This window comes from Bufo gargarizans, chromosome 1 (genome assembly GCF_014858855.1).
Source record: "Bufo gargarizans isolate SCDJY-AF-19 chromosome 1, ASM1485885v1, whole genome shotgun sequence".
In the NCBI taxonomy this organism is placed as follows: Eukaryota; Metazoa; Chordata; class Amphibia; order Anura; family Bufonidae; genus Bufo; species Bufo gargarizans.
This window is the reverse complement of record NC_058080.1, coordinates 551,005,344-551,025,497: the sequence shown is the minus strand read 5'-3', so window position 1 is coordinate 551,025,497 and position 20,154 is coordinate 551,005,344.

Genomic DNA, 20,154 nt, shown 5'->3' with positions numbered 1-20,154 from the left:
TGGATCGCCCAGGTTGTCAGGGTCCCTGGATCGCCCAGGTTGTCAGGGTCCCTGGATCGCCCAGGTTGTCAGGGTCCCTGGAACGCCCAGGTTGTCAGGGTCCCTGGAACGCCCAGGTTGTCAGGGTCCCTGGAACGCCCAGGTTGTCAGGGTCCCTGGAACGCCCAGGTTGTCAGGGTCCCTGGAACGCCCAGGTTGTCAGGGTCCCTGGAACGCCCAGGTTGTCAGGGTCCCTGGAACGCCCAGGTTGTCAGGGTCCCTGGCACGCCCAGGTTGTCAGGGTCCCTGGAACGCCCAGGTTGTCAGGGTCCCTGGAACGCCCAGGTTGTCAGGGTTCCTGCATCGCCCGGGTGGTCAGCGTCCCTGGGTTGCCCAGGTGGTTAGCATCCCTGGATCGCCCAGGTTCTGTCTTCGTTTAAATGTCAGTGTCCCTGGATCGCTCAGGTTGTCAGCTTCTCTGGATCGCCCAGGTGGTCATCGTCCCTGGGTCGCTCAGGTTGTCAGCGTCCCTGGATCGCTCAGGTTGTCAGCTTCTCTGGATCGCCCAGGTGGTCAGCTTCTCTGGATCGCCCAGGTGGTCAGCGTCCCTGGGTCGCCCAGGTTGTCAGGGTCCCTGGGTCCCCCAGGTTGTCAGCGTCCCTGGATCGCTCAGGTTGTCAGCGTCCCTGGATCGCTCAGGTTGTCAGCGTCCCTGGATCGCCCAGGTTGTCAGCGTCCCTGGATCGCCCAGGTTGTCAGGGTCCCTGGATCGCCCAGGTTGTCAGGGTCCCTGGATCGCCCAGGTTGTCAGGGTCCCTGGAACGCCCAGGTTGTCAGGGTCCCTGGAACGCCCAGGTTGTCAGGGTCCCTGGATCGCCCAGGTTGTCAGGGTCCCTGGATCGCCCAGGTTGTCAGCATCCCTGGATCGCCCAGGTTCTGTCTTCGTTTAAATGTCAGTGTCCCTGGATCGCCCAGGTTGTCAGTGTCCCTGGATCGCTCAGGTTGTCAGCTTCTCTGGATCGCCCAGGTGGTCATCGTCCCTGGGTCGCCCAGGTTGTCAGCGTCCCTGGATCGCTCAGGTTGTCAGCTTCTCTGGATCGCCCAGGTGGTCAGCGTCCCTGGGTCGCCCAGGTTGTCAGGGTCCCTGGATCGCCCAGGTGGTCAGCGTCCCTGGATCGCCCAGGTGGTCAGCGTCCCTGGGTCCCCCAGGTGGTCAGCGTCCCTGGATCGCCCAGGTTGTCAGCGTCCCTGGATCGCCCAGGTTGTCAGCGCCCCTGGATCGCCCAGGTGGTCAGCGTCCCTGGATCGCCCAGGTGGTCAGCGTCCCTGGATCGCCCAGGTGGTCAGCGTCCCTGGATCGCCCAGGTGGTCAGCGTCCCTGGATCGCCCAGGTGGTCAGCGTCCCTGGATCGCCCAGGTGGTCAGCGTCCCTGGATCGCCCAGGTGGTCAGCGTCCCTGGATCGCCCAGGTGGTCAGCGTCCCTGGATCGCCCAGGTGGTCAGCGTCCCGCTTTGCCCAGGTGGTCAGCGTTCCCGCTTTGCCCAGGTGGTCAGCGTTCCCGCTTTGCCCAGGTGGTCAGCGTTCCCGCTTTGCCCAGGTGGTCAGCGTTCCCGCTTTGCCCAGGTTGTCAGCGTTCCCGGATCGCTCAGGTTGTCAGCGTTCCCGGATCGCCCAGGTTCTGTCTTCGTTTTCTAAAGCCACCCTTCGGGGTATTCAAAAGGAGGGGAAGGGGTCCGTGAGCCATAGGCAACCTGTGTCCGGTAAATTGTTCAGGGATTTTTTTTTTTCGTCATTGGATGGTAATCCTTTTTGGGCCCTTCACTAACCTGATTTTGAAAGCGGCCATGTATCTCACCTTTTATGGATTCCTCCGGCCCGGTGAGGTTCTGGCGGGTTCAAATCGCCATAACCATCCTCTGAAGCAGCATCTGTTATGGGGCCAGGGCCATTACACTCCCCTGCTACCTTCCACCAAAACCATTCAGACGGGACCCCCTTCTGAGGTAAATTCTATCCCACGCTGAACGATTGGTGCCCAGTTCAGGTGCTGCATCAACTGCTAGCCCTCATCCAAGGTTCATCACCAGATAGCCCGCTCCTGCCACACGCAGGCAAGCTTCTCAGCACCCTCAGTTTATATCTTTCATCCGTGCCCTCGCCCAGGGTCTAGGCTAGGACCCCAAGGTAAATTCGGGCCACTCATGTCGCTAGGGGCAGACTCCGCTACTTCTCGGCATCGGGTGCCAGCTCATGTCATCCGGTCCATGGGGCGGTGGCGGCCCTCCTGCTTCACTAGGTATGTACACAATCCTCGAGTAGAGATATCTCGTGCCTTTCGATCACTGGCTTTGTAGTTGCAAAAAGTGTTGTACCTAACTGATGTTTTTTGCCCCCTTTTTTCACTGGTGTACCCGCGCCGTGGCTCCCGGCACAATTCAGCCACTATGTTCAGGGCAGGTGTCTCTGCATGCGCCGACGTTGTCCTAGCCCTGACCATAAATGCACTATATTGAAAGCATGTTATTAGTATATAACACTACTGCTTCAATCAGTTTTTTTTGGGGGGCAACTGGTAAATTATACCAGTGGAAATTATCTGTTTCAATAGTGTTTTTCACTCTGTGTAGCTGCGGTAATGCAGCAAAACAGCAAACAAATGCTGCACTTCACAAATGCACTATATAGTTAGTATATTATTTAAATATAACACCCCTGATTCAATCAGCTTTTTCGGAGGGCAACTGGTATATCAGACTAGTTGAAATTATTTTTTCCAATAGCGTTTGTCACTTTGTGTAGCTGAGGTAACATAGCAAAACTGCAAGCAAATGCTACACTACCCAAATGCACTATATAGAAAATATATTATTGGTATATAACACCCCTGCTTCGGTCAGTTTTTATTTGGGTGCAACTGGTATATCACACCAGTAGAAATTATTTGTTCCAATAGAATTTGTCACTCTGTGTAGCTGAGGTAACACAGCAAAAATGCAAACAAATGCTACACTTCCCAAATGTACTATATTGAAAGTATATTATTGGTATATAACACCAGTGCTTCAATTAGTTTTTTGTGGGGCAACCAGTAGAAATTATCTGTTCCAATATTGTTTATCCCTCTGTGTAGCTGCAGTAATGCAAATGCTGCACTACCTAAATACACTGTATAGAAAGTATATTATTGGTACATCCCACCCCTGCTTCAATCACTTTTTTTTAGGGGGCAACTGGTATACAACATCAGTTGAAGTTATTTGTTCCAATAGCATTTGTCATTATGCGGTAAAGCAGCAAAACCGCAAACAAATGCTGCACTTCCCAAATGCACTATATAGTTTGTATATTATTTACATATAACACCCCTGCTTCAATCACTATTTTGGGGGAGCAACTGGAATATCACACCAGTAGAAATTATTTGTTCCAAAAGCGTTTGTCACAATGTGTAGCTGAGGTAACGCAGCAAAATCACTAACAAATGCTGCACTTCCCAAATGCACAATATTGAAAGTATATTATTGGTATATAACACCCCTGCTTCAACAAAAAAATTTGGGGGGCAACTGGTATATCACATCAGTAGAAATTATTTGTTCCAATAGCATTTGTCACTCTGTGAAGCTGAGGTAATGCAGCAAAACTGCAAACAAATGCTGAACTACCCAAATACACGATATAGAAAATATATTATTAGTATATAACACACCTGCTAAAGTCATTTTTTTGAGGGGGCAACTGGTATATCACACCAGTAGAAATGATCTGTTCCAATAGTGTTTATCACTCTGTATAGCTGCAGCAATGCAGCAAAACCACAAACAAATGCTGCACTTCCCAAATGCACTATACAGTTAGTATATTATTTTAATATAACACCTCTGCATCGATCACTATTTTGTTGGGGCAACTGGTATATCACACCAGTAGAAATTATTCGTTCCAATAGCTTTTGTCACTCTGTGTAGCTGAGTTAACCCAGCAAAACCGCAAACAAATGCTGCACTACCTAAATGCACCATATAGAAAGTATATTATTGGTATTGTCATGGTCTTACCTTCTGCTGTTCTCCTTCGTTTGACATGTGCTGGCGGCCATCTTGGTTTCTGGGTTTCTTGTAGCCTCCCACCCTGCGGCTTCTCCTTCCCACTGGGAGGAGCTGGATGCCTAGCTCATATATATAGGAGGTCTGTGGCTTCAGTTCCTTGCTTGGTCCTCCTGTGTGCACATGCTTCTAAGACTGCTGCTGCTTCTGGTTCCTGATCCTGGCCTCGTCTGACTACCCCGCTGGTTCCTGATCCTGGCTTCGTCTGACTACCCTTCTGGTTCCTGATCCTGGCTTCGTCTGACTACCCCTCTGGTTCCTGACCTCTGGCTTCGCAAGACCCTGCTCCGGTTTAGCCATCCGTTTGGACTTTTGCTTACAGCTTGATTTGCAATAAAGCCTTCTTATTTCCACGTATCTCTTGTTGTACGTCTGGTTCATGGTTCCTTGACATTAGGACCAAGCCATGAATTCTGACGGTACAGGGCCATCCTCGCTACCTACGCTGGTTGCCAGACTTGATCAGCAGGATCACCTGTTGGGTCGGTTCGCTGTGGCGTTGCAAACCCTGCTTGAACGCACGGCTCATTTCGCTTCCGTTGCCGATGGGTCGGTTGTCGCTCCTGGGCCCGCTCCTACTGCCGCTCCGGTTGTTGCGCCAGAGTCTACCCCGACACCTGTTGCTGCGCCTGCGGTGTCTCGGGGTATGACCGGTTCTGCCCCCCTTCCACAGCGCTTTGGGGGAGAGCCAACTCAGTGCCGAGGTTTCCTTAACCAGGTGGGCATTTATTTCGCGTTGCTGCCACATGCCTTTCCTACTGAGAGATCAAAGGTGGGCTTCTTGATCTCGCTGCTCTCGGACAAGGCCTTGGCCTGGGCCAGCCCTTTATGGGAGAACAACAATCCGGTGGTTGCCGAGTTTTCCGGTTTTGTTGCTTCTCTTCGGAAGGTATTTGATGTGCTGCCTCTGCTGCGAAGCTCCTTATGTCCATCAGACAGGGTTCACGATCCGTAGCTGAATACGCCATTGAGTTTCGTACCCTGGCAGCAGAGGTGGGCTGGAATAATGAGGCTCTGGTCGCTGCTTTCTCTCATGGTCTCTCGGATGCCTTGAAGGATGAGGTTGCAGCTAAGGACCTACCAGTGGAGCTCGAGTCTCTTATTTCTTTCCTGATTTTGATTGACACCAGACTCAGGGAGAGACCTTCCTTTAAGGAGAGCCTGCGGAGGTCTTCTAACAGATTGGCGCCTACGTTTGCTGTCCCACCCGTGCCTCCCTCTCCTCCCACGCCTCCTGGGGATGACTTGTCTGGGGGTGAACCCATGCAGCTGGGGTTTGCTCGCCTGTCCGAGGGGGAGAGGGTACTCCGGAGACGTGAGGGCCGATGCATGTACTGTGGTCTCGGTGGGCATTTTCGGTTGGCATGTCCGAACCGTCCGGGAAACGCTCGCACCTGAGATCCTGTCGGGGGCAGATCTTGGGTGGAGTCTCCTCGTCCCCGGTTTCCCGTGTTGACAAACCACTGATCACTGTTGTCCTCTCCTGGGTCGGGGGCTCGGTGACGACCCAGGCGTTGGTGGACTCTGGTGCTGGTGGTTTGTTCATTGATAGTGTGTTCGCTGCCGCCAATTCCATTCCTCTGCAGCCTCGAGGTTCCCCACTGGCTCTTGAGGCGATAGACGGCAGACCCCTTCTGCCGCCATACGTGACTCATGAGACCCTTCCAGTGGGGATAGCCATTGGTGCCGTTCACAGAGAGTCAGTCTGTCTCCAGGTTATTTCGTCTCCACACTACTCGGTGGTCTTGAGGTACCCCTGGCTCCAGAAGCATAATCCGACTTTCGATTGGAGATCGGCCGAGATCCTCTCGTGGTCACCGCAGTGTGGGGCTAGTTGCATCCATGGGCCTGTCAAGTTGCTGTGTACTTCCTCGGATTCTGTTGCCTCCTGAATACGAAGAGTACCGGGATGTATTCGATAAGGTGCGCGCGGTTGCCCTACCTCCGCACCGCCCATACGATTGTGCCATAGAGTTACAATCTGGTGCCGTTCCTCCTCGTGGCAAGGTCTATCCACTGTCGGTAGCGGAGAATGAGGCCATGGAGGAGTACGTGAGGGAGGCGCTTTCACGTGGACACATCCGCAAATCCTCGTCCCCGGCAGGGGCTGGATTTTTCTTTGTGAAAAAGAAGGGCGGTGAGTTGAGGCCTTGCATCGATTACAGGGGTCTCAATCGCATCACGATCAAGAACGCGTACCCGATACCCTTGATTTCCGAGCTGTTCGATCGCCTCAAAGGGGCCACGGTCTTTACCAAACTCGACCTGAGGGCGGCATATAACCTGGTAAGGATCAAGGCGGGCGATGAGTGGAAGACCGCGTTTAACACCAGGACCGGTCATTATGAATCCTTGGTTATGCCCTTTGGGTTGTGCAATGCGCCCGCAGTCTTCCAGGAATTCATCAACAATGTTTTCCGTGACCTGTTGCAGCAGTGTGTGGTGGTCTATTTGGATGACATCTTGGTATATTCTGAATCCATGGAGGCCCACATTATGGATGTCAGACGAGTGTTGCAACGGTTACGAGAGAACAGGCTGTTCGGTAAGCTTGAGAAATGCGAATTTCACCGATCCCAGGTAACCTTCTTAGGTTACATCATTTCCGCTGAGGGGTTCTCCATGGATCCTGAGAGGGTTTCGGCTGTCTTACAGTGGCCCCAGCCCAGTGGTGTTCGTGCCCTGCAGCGCTTTTTGGGCTTCGCCAATTATTATCGGAAGTTCATCAGGGACTTTTCTATGCTAGCCAAGCCTCTCACGGATCTGACCAGGAAGGGCAGTAATTTCCAGGTCTGGCCGCTCGAGGCCATCCGAGCTTTTGAGGCTCTAAAGTCCGCCTTTGTGTCGGCTCCGATTCTGTCGCATCCCAACCCTGGGTTGCCCTTTGTCCTCGAGGTGGACGCGTCTGAGACGGGAGTAGGCGCCCTTCTGTCTCAGCGTAGAACACCAGAGGGTCCTCTGCTTCCTTGTGGGTTTTACTCCCGGAAACTGTCTTCCGCGGAGTGCAACTATCAGATTGGTGACAGGGAGTTATTGGCCATCGTGCAGACCCTTAAAGAATGGAGGCACTTGCTCGAGGGTTCGGTGGTTCCGGTTCTCATCCTGACGGACCACAAGAATCTGACCTACCTTTCTGAGGCCAAGAGATTGACACCACGTCAGGCCAGATGGGCTCTGTTCTTGTCACGTTTTAATTACGTGGTCTCCTACCTACCCGGTTCCAAGAACATCAGAGCGGATGCCTTATCACGGCAGTACTCCGAGCTGTCCGGGGAGGAGTCGATTCCGACTTCGGTCATACCTCCGAATCAGATCCTTGCCGCCATTCGCACCAGCCTGACCTCTCCCCTGGGTGAGCAGATTTTGGCGGCTCAATCTGGTGCTCCCTCTGGGAGACCCAACGGCAGATGTTTTGTGCCTGAGGAGTTGCGCACTCGGTTGTTGCGAACCTACCATAACTCCAAGGCCGCGGGGCATCCTGGAAAGAATCAGCTGTCCTGGGCTGTTTCACGTCTGTTCTGGTGGCCTTCTCTACGTTCCGACATCGCCGCATATGTAGCGGCATGCTCCGTTTGTGCCCAGAGTAAGTCCCCTCGGCACCTTCCGTTGGGCCTTTTGCAACCCATAGCCACCGGGGAGCGCCCATGGTCACCCCTGGGGATGGATTTCATTGTGGACCTCCCTGCATCCCGAGGCCATACGGTCATTCTCATGATTGTGGATCGGTTTTCCAAAATGTGCCACTGTGTTCCTCTCAAGAAGTTACCCTCTGCACAAGAGTTGGCCACGATTTTCGCCAGGGAGGTCTTCCGGTTGCACGGTTTGCCCAAGGAGATTGTGTCGGATCGGGGGAGTCAGTTTGTGTCCAGGTTCTGGCGCGCCTTTTGCTCCCAGTTGGGGATTCATCTCTTTCTCCTCGGCCTACCACCCTCAGTCCAATGGGGCCGCAGAACGATCCAATCAGGCCTTGGAGCAATTCCTTCGTTGCTATGTCTCCGATCACCAAGACAATTGGGTTGACCTCCTGCCTTGGGCTGAGTTTGCCAGGAACACGGCGGTGAACTCTTCCTCTGGGACGTCTCCCTTCATGGCCAATTATGGGTTCCAACCTGCCGTGTTACCGGAGGTATTCTCTCCCCAGGATATTCCGGCTGTGGAGGATCACCTTTCCGTCCTACATGCTTCTTGGGTACAGATCCAGAGGTCCCTTGAGGTCTCTGCGCAGCGCCAGAGACTCCAGGCTGATCGCAGACGAGCGCCCGCTCCTTCCTACCAGGTCGGAGACCGTGTATGGTTGTCCACCCGCAACCTCAACCTTCGAGTGCCCACTCCCAAGCTGGCGCCTCGCTTTGTTGGTCCCTTCCGAGTGCTTCGCAGGGTAAACCCGGTAGCCTATGCCCTTGCGCTTCCTCCTGGCATGCGGATCTCCAACGTGTTTCATGTCTCCCGGTTGAAGCCATTGGTGTGTAATCGTTTCACTTCCTCGGTTCCTCGGCCTCGTCCGGTCCAAGTGGGCAATCGTGAGGAGTATGAGGTGAGCAATATCCTGGACTCACGCCTGGTCCACGGTCGGTTGCAGTTTTTGGTCCATTGGCGTGGTTATGGTCCAGAGGAGCGTTCCTGGGTTCCCTCCGCAGATGTCCATGCTCCTGCCTTGCTCCGAGCCTTCCACGCACGCTTCCCTCAGAAACCGTTCCTTACTCCGCGGAGGGGCCCTTGAGGGGGAGGTACTGTCATGGTCTTACCTTCTGCTGTTCTCCTTCGTTTGACATGTGCTGGCGGCCATCTTGGTTTCTGGGTTTCTTGTAGCCTCCCACCCTGCGGCTTCTCCTTCCCACTGGGAGGAGCTGGATGCCTAGCTCATATATATAGGAGGTCTGTGGCTTCAGTTCCTTGCTTGGTCCTCCTGTGTGCACATGCTTCTAAGACTGCTGCTGCTTCTGGTTCCTGATCCTGGCCTCGTCTGACTACCCCGCTGGTTCCTGATCCTGGCTTCGTCTGACTACCCTTCTGGTTCCTGATCCTGGCTTCGTCTGACTACCCCTCTGGTTCCTGACCTCTGGCTTTGCAAGACCCTGCTCCGGTTTAGCCATCCGTTTGGACTTTTGCTTACAGCTTGATTTGCAATAAAGCCTTCTTATTTCCACGTATCTCTTGTTGTACGTCTGGTTCATGGTTCCTTGACAGGTATATAACACCCCTGCTATAATTACTTTTTTGGGGGGGGCAACTGGTATATCACACCAGTAGAAATTATTTGTTCTAATAGAGTTTGTCGCTCTGTGTAGCTGCGGTAAAGCAACAAAACCGCAAACAAATGCTGCACTACCCAAATGCACTATTTAGTTAGTATATTATTTAAATATAACACCCTTGCTTCAATCACTTTTTTGGGGGGCAACTGGTATATCACACCAGTAGAAATTATTTGTTCCAATAGCGTTTGTCACTGTGCGTAGCTGCGGTAACCCAGCAAAAACGCAAACAAAAAATGCACTATATAGAAAGTATATTATTGGCATATAACACCCCTGCTTCAATCTCTTTTTTGAGGGGGCAACTGGTATACCTCACCAGTTTGTTATTTGTTCCAATAGCATTTTTCACTCTTTGTAGCTGTGGTAATGCAGAAAAACCGCAAACAAATGCTGCACTACCCAAATGCACTATATAGAAAGTATATTATTGGTATATAACACCCCTGCTATAATTACTTTTTTGGGGGGGCAACTGGTATATCACACCAGTAGAAATTATTTGTTCTAATAGAGTTTGTCGCTCTGTGTAGCTGCGGTAACGCAACAAAACCACAAACAAATGCTGCACTACCCAAATGCACTATTTAGAAAGTATATTATTGGTATATCACACCCTTGCTTTAATCAGTTTTTTTGGGGGGGCAACTTATATTTCACACCATACACGAACAAAGGATAAACTGAGACTAGACAGGTATAGTAGAAAAAATGTACATATACTTTATTAAACAATACATAAAAAATCCATAATTAATTGGGTGATATATCACATCAGATAAAAAAGTGGACTACACCTGAGGGGACATAACATGATTGCCTACAAAGAAAACATATATTACACATTTCACACCAGTAGAAATAATTTATTCCAATATCGTTTGGCACTCTGTGTAGCTGCGGTAATGCAGCAAAACTGCAAGCAAATGCTGCACTACCCAAATGCACTATATAAAAAGTATATTATTGGCATATAACACCCCTGCTTCAATTAGTTTTTTGGGAGGGGCAACTGGTATATAACATCAGTAGAAATTATTTGTTCCAATAGCGTCTGGCACTCTGTGTAGCTGCAGTATCGAGCAGAACTGTATACAACTGTTGGACATTACAAATGCACTATAATATACTTTCTATATTAGAAAGTATATTATAAGTATATTACACCCCTCAGTAAGTCACACCTATCGATAGCACACCTATACCACTCCTTAGAAGGACTTTTGTGGCCATATTAGCTAGCGTTTGGTGTCCCTAACAGTCTATCCCTGCTCCACACAGCAACCTCTCCCTACACTGGCAAAAGACTGAATATAAAATTTATTATATTTATTTATAAGGTAGGGGTATGTTCATGTGCTGAAACGTCTCAATTGGCATTCCAGTACCACCTGATTGATGTCATGGGTCAAAGTTCTTCACAATGTTAAAGAATATGGTGCCTGCGGACATTGCCATATGTTCGCTTGTTCAGAAAACCACAAGGCCATCTCTATCCGCCGGGCGAAGCGCAAGGCCATCTCTATCCCTATACTGTGACCAAGCTAAACTTGACTTTGATGACACATAACAGTGTTATCTTGTGACAAAAGCCAATGTAATCTATTAAAAAGTTAGTTATCTTTTTCTTGCCATTCCTTTCTTAACACATTAACCATCAACATAAGCTTGGCTGCATCTGTACATTATTCAATTTTTATTGCATCACGGTGTACGGTACATGATCCTTGTACTGTGACATTACCATATGCATTTTGCCTGTGCTATATATGAATATGTGCCTTAGCCCTGTACTTCACGGACATCAAAATCTTTTCAGAAAATACTGCTGAAAGTGTTCATGGTGGAATGAGGCCCCATTACAAGTTTTGCTTGGGGGCCCATAGGTTAATTGGTATGCCCCAACCTTGTACATTGGATAAATCATTCAAATCGTTTTTGATACCTTGAGAGTCTGTTACATATTTATTCTATTTTTTTATTTTTTTTTGGGGGGGGGGGGGGGGTGTTGGGGTTAAGCTACAACAGTGCCTCAGTCCCCCATGATGTTGTACATAGAGGCATGCCTCCCAACAGCTGTATTCTACTGCATAGGACAGTACATGTAGCAGGGAAATGGCTTGAGAACTTATAGTTAATGAGAGTAAGCAATGCTTGTCATGGCTTCTCATAAAAAGAATATTATTGTTAGCATTGGAATAATATTTTTTTATGTCAGGAAGATGTCAAATGTTTCATACCGTAGCAAGAAGCATAATGGATGAAAAATTTGCATGTTACAATATTACTGTTACATTTGCATTCAAAAATGTACATTTGAGTTGCAATCAAAGCAATGCATTCAGCTAATTATAATCTATCACTCAAGTGTCTTTATGTGTATTTTATTCTTGCCAGACTTATTGCTAAAATCCATCTTACTCAAGGGCTCCTTGATATCAAATAGTAATCAAAGCACTGCAGCACATCATTAATCACTGACTGCCTTGTTTCAGTTTAGAGTCTTGCTTTTTGTCATACTGTATTAAACTGCTGTTATCATTCAACTACTGATGGGTTATGGTGATTTGACCCATGCAAATATACCAAATGTTTTTTTGCCCTTTATTGTATAGACTGTTCAATGACCTTGGCTAGCAACATTTTATCAGCCTGTGAGTTCGGATGGAACAAATCTAACCTGACATTGCATTTTTTTTTTTTTTTTTTTCGATGGAACTGTGCAGAACAAGAAGCTCTAAATGTTATATGCAGCCAAAGGAAGAGTTTCTCTGCTCTTCAATCTTTCACGTTCTGTTCAATATAAAAAGTTATCTGCGTTTGAGTTATTATTGTGCATTATTGTCTTCCAAAGTAGTACGCCTTAAAAGTACTTGCCTATTTTATTTTGGCTCAGCACTTTTGTGACACTTCTATACATTGAAATGGTAGTCACCCAGACAAGAGGTGAAGTGATTGCTTGGCAACTTGAAATACAGACTACACTACTTTATTTCTTGCAGCATCTCTTTAAATGTGGATTCTGTAGACCTATGTAATAATATTTATAATATGTTTGTACAATAATGTAAACAGGCAACAGACAATAATGATTAATGAAACTCAAGCCTGAAACATAACAGGCAACAAAAATGATGATTAATAACGTAGGCCTGAATAACGTAAACAGGCGACAGACATCAAAGAATGTAAGCCTGAATGACGCAACAGGCGACGGACACTAATGATTAACAACGAAAGCCTGAATAACATAAACAGGCAACAGACAATGATTAATAAATGCAAGCCTGAAACGTAACAGGTGAAAGACATGATGATTAATAACGTAAACAGGCGACAAACATTAAATAATAAACGTAGACCTGAATAACGTAAACAGGTGACGACAGACATTAAATAATAAACATAGGCCTGGATAACGTAAACAGGCAACAGACATTAAATAATAGTAAGCCTGAATAATGTGAACATGTGACGGACATTAATGATCAATGAACGTGAACCTGAATAAGGTAAAAAGCGACAGACATTAATGATTAAAAACGTGGCCTGAATGACATAAACAGGCGACAGACATTAAACGATGGATGTACGCCTGAATGATGTAAACAGGCGACAGACATCAATATTAAAATGAATGCAAGCCTGAATAACGTAAACAAGTGACAGACAATAATAATCAATAAATGTGAACCTGAAACGTAACTGCCGACAGACTTGATGATTAATAACATAAGCCTGAATAACGTAAACAGGTGACAGACATCAATGATCAAATGAACGTGAGCCTGAATAACGTAATAGGCGACGGACATTAATGACCAATAACGTAGGCCGGAAAAAACGTAAACAAGCGACAGACAATAATGAATAATAAACGTGAACCTGAAATGTAACAGGCGACAGACATGATGATTAATAACGTGGCCTGAAACAGGCAACAGACATTAAATAATAAACATAGGGCTAAATAACGTGAACATGCAACAGACAATAACAATTAATGAACGCAAGCCTGACTTACGTAAACAGGCGACAGACAATTACGATTAATGAACCCAAGCCTGAAACGGAACAGGCGACAGACATGATGATTAATAAACGTAGGCCTGAATAACGTAAACAGGCGACAGACATTAAATAATAAACGTATGCCTGAATAGCGTAAACAGGCGACGGATATCGATGACCAATGAACGTAAGCCTTAATACCATGACAGACATTAAAGATCAATGAAAGTGGTCACACCTGAGAATGCATGCCCATGGGGGAGGCGGTACCTTGTTTATGAAGTGCCTCCGCCCCTCCAACAAATGCGGGCTGACTCATCAGCCTTAACTACTTGTGGCACATCCAACAGTATTAAATACAAAGTGCACATTCTGGCACCAGATGAGGAGGTATGTGGTGGCTGGTTGGATCGCCAGCATTAGTGGATACTGGTGTCCACTGTAATATAGCCTTGATGTTAATCTGGCCTATCAGTAGTTTGGGTGATTGGTGTCTGAGCCATAGTCCCTCACCCTGCAGCAGTATCTTTAAAGGTGTATTTCGCTGATCACTCTGCTGTCTTGATACACTGACACTTTTTTTTGAAGGTGTGTTCTTGATTTTGCTGATCTGAGTGTTGGTCTCCGAGCAATAGGAACTCTCGGATGTTCTTCCTCTTCCTTCTCTAACTAAACCAGAACTCCCCCTACCCCCAGTAGGAAGCAGGACCAGATCACTCCTATCAAGAGGGGAGGGTGGTTAGCCCTGTTCCTGCCAACCACTGACAATCATAGCCTCCTCTGCTGGAACACACCTCTAATGCATAAAAAATACATAACATTAGCAACAAATGACTATATACAATTGCAGATACCCTCGGGTCTGGTGTACTGCACAAGCAATAAGCCTAAAGGGTGAGACAGGAGAATAATCCAGGAACAAGGTCAAGTACAAGGTCAGAGTCAGGATCAGCAGTCAGGAAAAGGGTCAATACCAATAGGTCTGACAGCACATAAATAGGTTGGGGGTCACCATATATCCTTTAATAAGATGTTTAGTGTTTTTGTAGCTGCTACTAAACATCAGTAATGCCAATTCTCAGAGAAGACCTTAAAGCGTACCCAAGATTTAAAAAAAGTTTGCATAATGGCTGTTTCTTTCTAGAATCATAATTGAAAGAACAGATATTTTTTGGGCTTCCATAAAGTTAGCCATATTATTCACTGTCTCAGCTGCAAAGTTAGATGCATATCACTCAGAAACATGGGGTGTATACCTTCTGTGAAGTCTGTCAGCACTGTACTGCTGTGCCATCCTTTCTTTTACTTCCCACTATGCTGTTTGTTTTCAGCTCCCGAGCTCACAGAGCAGATAAGGAGGGGAAATCACACTTACAAGCACATTTACAAGGCTCCAATAATCTTCAAAAGCTGTGTAGAAGCAAGTGTTTTATAAGGCTCAGTATCTCAGATAGCTCTGACATGCCCCCATTTTCTGTGAGTCATCTTCTGAGTATCTGTTACTAGGGTTGGATCTCTCCTGACAGCAGGCAGTAGACTGCAAGTTAGGTGGAAGTGAAACCCCTAGTGGCCTTGAATTTACAGCTTTTTTTCCGGTGGATGCAAGCATATTTTGTGCTAGTTACACTACGCTTTATTAAATTAAATTAAATAGTGTGAAAGTACATTGACTCTTTAAAGGGCACCTCTGTAAACCTCATATACGATTTTCCGATGCTTTTCCTAACCCATTGTCACCATGTAAACAAATCACTCTGATTTATTAAATCTTGTATGTAGCCCTTAGTGTTGCTGTATCCAACCAAACCCATGATGAAGTTCTCCTTTCTCTGCCACCGCTCCAGCAACATCCCTAACAATGCCCGGCTAGTTTATACCTCCTTCTACCCAACTAGTTACATACACACTCCTCTATCAGTGCCTCTGCTGCTTTGACATGTCGATGTACAGCTAGCCCCTGTGGGAGCTGGTGCAGAGGATGGGGTGGTGGTGGCTCTAAGGTAGTGCTGTTGTGTCACAGTATCCTACCTCAGGCCGTCGCTCCCTGGTGTCCATTTCAGTGAAAGTTATAGTACTGAAGAATGAGGTCAGAGGTAAACATAACAAAGTCATTTTTACTAAATGCAACATAGAACTTGAGATACATACAGTATCTTTAGGCTTTAGTGCAATTCTACACTGCAGGTGTAGCAGGTGACTCTGCTGTCTGGACTCTCAAGGGTTTACTTGAGGACAATTTAGTAATGTTCTCTCTGGAGAATCCTCTGTATGAGCAGGAGCACTGCAGTCTGCGTCCTCTCCACTCTGTCTCTGGACAGAAGCTCCCCCTCCTGTCACGATCCCTCAGGTGACTAATGTCAGGAAATCAAGGAGATTGGCTGAGCGTGGAGGAATCTAACAGCCTCCTTGATTTCTATTGATTCAGTGTTGATAGGGCTAATGACCGCTTCCCTTTTCTCAGCTTTTGCTCAGTGGTCATCACGTCTACCCTTTATAGTCTGACCTGACCCTTCTGAATATGCGGTAGATAGCTTCATTTGGGTTTGGCTGTACTGGTGTGAGGTTGTCTCTGGTGTTCCTGTTCTTCCATCTCTACAGAAGTTAAGTGTCATGTTTGTTTGTATTTGTTATATTCCATGTTGTTGTATCTGGGCCTGAGACAGAGACTTCCATTCGTCCATCTGGGAAGGAATGGGTTGTCTCTGGTCCTAAACTTATTCCAAGGCCTTATAGGGAAATCAGGGACTAGGTATCTTACATATGAATATTCCTACCTTCAAGATCTATTCATATTGATAGGTAGTCAGGGCTCAGATTAGGGTTGTCTAGGAGGTGACCTGTTTGATAGACAACCTATATCTTCTATTATTGTTCCCACCACATGCAGAGGAGGCTATAACCAGGGTGGATGCAGTTACCTTTTATGGCAAAGTAGTCTGCAATCCCTTTTGTGATTGTTTAACCTTCTGAATATTTCTCCCTTCCAAGTCCTGGAGCATAAACTGTTTGCAAGATACAGGTTTACAGTGTTTTATGGAAAGTTCTGCTCCTAGTTGCTGTGAGGTATTTACTAGTGTTGATCGAGCACCAAAGTTCTCGGGTGCTCGAGTAAAACACCTTGGGATGCTCGGGTGCTCTACCGAGCACCTGAGCACAATAGGAGTCAATGGGAGAACCCGAGCATAAACCAGGGACCCCCTGCTCTGAAGAGGGTGTCTGGTTCACATGAAAAGGTCATAAATTGATGGAAACACTACTGAAATGGTTCGGGAACAGCATGTGGAGGATGTCTGGATGTCTTGGACTCCCAGGTCGCTGCTGGGAAAAATGTTGCCCGAGTAGTACAACACTTTTACAGACTAACAATAATACGCACCAAACCAAAGATAAAATCGATTTTATAGGAAAAAACTGTTAGGGAACATTCTTTCCTGTATATTTACTTGTATATAAAGTGCAAGTGCTGCCAAAAATTGTAAGGAAAAGGCACTCTGATACAACCTGTATATCACATAAAGTATGGGCCTCAATCACATTGTTGTACAATTGTTCAGGTAGTGGGACTCCTACACTCATAAGGGCTGCCAAAAATTACAAGAAACCGGCACACCATTTATTACACATAAAGGAGGGCCTCATACACACCCTTGAAAAGTTATGATTGATGGCCTGCTGGTGACCCTCAAAAAACATTAGGATCAAGGGCCTGCTGGTGACCCTCTAAAACATTAGGGGCTGCTGCTGATCTGACCATGAAAAAAATTATAGTTGAGGGCCTACTGCTGAGCTGACCATCTAAAAATTATGATTGAGGGTCTGCTGGTGAGCTGACTGTCTAAAATATTAGGGACGAGGACCTGCTGCTGATCTGACCATAGAAAAAATTATGGACGAGGGCCTTCTACTGAGCTGACCATCGAACAATTTATGGTTGAGGGTCTGCTGCTGAGCTGACCATGGAAAAAATTATGGTTGAGGACCTGCTGCTGACCGGACCATCGAAAAAATTATGGTTGAGGGCCTGCTGCTGAGATGACCCTCTAACACATTAGGAGCGAGGGCAGCCTAATAAGCATGTTGATATAATGGAGGAGGAGGACGAGAAAAGGAAGATTGAACTATATACCCTTTTTTGTGGTGGAAGGGGTGCATGAGAATACAGTGTATTCAATACACCATAAAAGCCACATTTAAAGTGCCTTTATGTTCAGCCGCTTTTATCTGGTGGAGTACAGAAGTCAAGGGCAATCCAGGCCTTGTTGATTTTGATAAGAGTCAACCTGTCAGCATTTTCAGTTGACAGTCGGATGCGCTTATCAGTTATGTCCCCAGCAGCACTAAATACCCGCTCTTACAAAACGCTGGCGGTAGGGCAGGCCAGCACCACCAAGGCGTACAGCGCTGCCAGTTCATGCCACGTGTCCAGCTTGAATCACAATAAAATTTCTATGTTTTGCCCAAGGTCCATAAGACCTTAATTGACCCCCCAGGGCGACCAATTGTGGCTTCTGTAGGCTCTATACTATCACCATTGGCCATTGTGTTGGAAAAAACTTTGACTCCTTTAATTAAGGATACAAAATCTTTTTTATCTGATACACAACATTTTCTCAACACAATTGCCGATTTAGAAACAGTTCTACCTGATAGTCTCTTAGTAACTATAGACGTGGTAAGTTTGTATACCTCCATAGACCATGCTACTGGTGTTGAAGCAGTCAAATCATTATTAGGTAGGAGTCAATACACTAAAGATGAACAGGAATTTTTGTTGCAGTTATTGAAATTAGTATTATATGAAAACTATTTTATGTTTGAAGATGACTTTAACCTACAAAGGCGGGGGACCGCGATGGGGTCGAATGTGGCCCGCCCTATGCAAATGCATATATGTCACAATTTGAGGAATTAAAAGTATATAACACCGAATGGTATTCAAATAATGTCCTTATCTGGAAGAGATATATTGATGACATCTTTTGCATATGGGCGGGGTCACATGAGACCCTATTGACCTTCCTTGACCACCAGAACCATGCATACCAGGGTTTAAAATTTACCTTGGTTCAGGATAATGAAAAAGTTAGCTTTCTGGATATGATGGTGATAAAGGATCAACATGGCAGGCTATCTACAGACCTGTTTAGAAAGGATACGGATAGGAACAGCATTCTCCACTTCACAAGCTCTCATCCACCGGCATTGAAAAGAGCTATCCCTAAGGCTGGATTCACACTTGAGCGTTGCGCAAACGCGCGTTTTACGTGCGTTTTTGACGCGCATTTTTATGCGCGTTTTTGTAATAGTAAACGCGCGTTTGACGCGCGTTTGTGTGATTCACTACAGTGTCCTATGGCCACAAACGCCCCAAAAGTCGCTCATGTACTTTTTGGAGCGTCGGGCGTTTTACAGCGCGATCGTACGCGCTGTAAAACGCCCAAGTGTGAACCATTCCCATAGGGAATCATTGGTTTCTCCTTGTTGAGCGTTTTACAGCGCGTAGGAACGCGCTGTAAAACGCTCAGGTGTGAACCCAGCCTAAATCTCAGTATCAGCGAGTACAGCGTATTGTATCTGACCCTGACATGCAACTTGTCAGGATCAATGAGATGACACAGCGATTTGAACAAAGGGGTTATCCCCGTTCCATTCTGAGTCAAACACAAACAAAACTCATTGAATCTGGTAAATCATCCAGAAATACATTATCTAGGGTAGCATTAGTACATAAATTTCATCCCTATAACCAGAAATTGGATAATATTATTCGAAAACATTGGCCTCTGTTGCAGAAGGCTTATCCTATCATTGAGGAGTTTAAAAATCCACCCTTGATATGCAATAAGAAGAATTCTAGTTATAGGGATAAATTGGTACATTCGGATATTGGAAGTACAAAGAAGACCCTGAAACAATAGGTATTAGCGACACAACGTAAGGGCACGTTCCCATGTTTGCACTGTTCTCAATGTTCCCATATAATCAGAGGTTCTACATTTTTTCATCCCCATAGTGGGCGCCCTTTTTCTATTGAAGGTTTTTTCACATGTGAATCTACCAATGTGATATATTTCATAAAGTGTCCCTGCAGCCTATTATATATTGGGGAGACTACACGAGCGATTAGGGATCGCATTGGGAAACATAAATCTACTATTCGTACAAAAAATGTATTGTTACTTATCCCATCTCATTTTGAACAGTGCAAACATGGGATTGCTCAGTTGAGGTTCCAAGTTTTGGAACCGGTCAAAAGACCTAGGAGAGGAGGTGATCTGAAGAAGCTGTTATTGCGCAGAGAGGCGTATTGGATCCATACGTTGGATACTTTACATCCCAGAGGCCTTAATAGAGATTATGAGATCATGCATATCTAATAAGCTAACATTATACCGTATTTTTCGCCGTATAAGACGCACCGGCCTATAAGACGCACCTAGGTTTTTGAGGAGGAAAATAAGAAAAAAAAATATTTTGAACCAAAAGGTGCACTTTTGGTGGGTTTTGAACTAATTGTGGTCTGTGGGTGACGCACTGTTGGATCTGTGGGTGACTGTATGGGGATCTGTGGGTGACTGTTATGGGGGATCTGTGGGTGACTGTTATGGGGGATCTGTGGGTGACTGTTATGGGGGATCTGTGGGTGACTGTTATGGGGGATCTGTGGGTGACACTTATGGGGGATCTGTGGGTGACTTATGGGGGATCTGTGGGTGACACTTATGGGGGATCTGTGGGTGACACTTATGGGGGATCTGTGGGTGACACTTATGGGGGATCTGTGGGTGACACTTATGGGGGA